Below are 1,193 nucleotides of genomic sequence, written 5' to 3' on the forward strand. Positions count from 1 at the left end.
AAGAAACAGAAAAAAGAAAGTGATGAAGAAGTAGAAGAAATTTAGAAAGTATGAAAAACGTAGAGTTATAAAAGAGCAAAATAAAAAACTAAATTTTAAGTTCTATGTTACCATTAAGTGTTAAAGTAATTTTTTCTTTCATTTTATAGTTTTCCATATGTAATGTTAAGTGTTAATTATTTCTGCCATTTTTTTATTTCGTAAAGTTTAAGTGTGTAAATTACTGTACATAGTCTGTCACTTGTTACGTTTTCTGCCATATGCCTTCCTCCTCTGCCGCGACTTCGCTATCAGACATCGTCTCAATCAAAAGCTAAGTTTCAACTTTTTTGTTAATTTACTGTAACCTTTTTTTCAGGGTATCAATCCTTAATTTAGGTGTACGTACAGGTAAACAATACACCTGCACTAATCCAAATGCTTTACATACAGTACCGTAACTTTTACACAGTAGTAAAGAAAAACGGACCGTTTTCTTAGGGCTTGGAGGGGATAACGGCTATAACTACATTATTGAATAATGTCATGGTGGTTTCTGGAATGGATTAGGCTGTTTTTAACGGTTGGGTTCATTATTGAATGATAGAAATGGCTGCATTGCATGTTTATTACTACAGTTTAGCGTGTTTATGAAAGAAAAGGTGTCTTTTCGTAAGGCTTGGAACGGATTAGGCTATTTACATGTAAAACACGACTCAGGATACGAAAAAATCTGGATACGAAACCGCATCCTGAACGGATTACATTCGTATCCTGAGGCATCACTGTATATATATATATTATATATATATATATATATATTTCATCATCTCCTCCTACGCCTATTGACTCAAAGGGCATCGGTTAGATTTCGCCAGTCGTCTCTATCTTGAGCTTTTAATTCAATACTTCTCCATTCATCATCTCCTACTTCGCGCTTCATAGTCCGCCGCAATGTAGGCGTGGGTATTCCAACTCTTCTAGTGCCTTGTGGAGCCCAGATAAACGTTTGGTGAATAAATCTCTCTTGGGGAGTGCGAAGAGCATGCCCAAACTATCTCCATATACCCTTCCTCATGATCTCATCCACATATGGCACTCGAGTAATCTCTCATATAGTTTCATTTCTAATCCTGTAGATTTGATAACAAATCCTTCTGATCGATATTAGGAGTTAAATGGCAGGACCCGATGATTGTATAAATAAATATATA

Source organism: Palaemon carinicauda, chromosome 12 (assembly GCF_036898095.1).
Source record: "Palaemon carinicauda isolate YSFRI2023 chromosome 12, ASM3689809v2, whole genome shotgun sequence".
NCBI classification, from domain to species: Eukaryota; Metazoa; Arthropoda; class Malacostraca; order Decapoda; family Palaemonidae; genus Palaemon; species Palaemon carinicauda.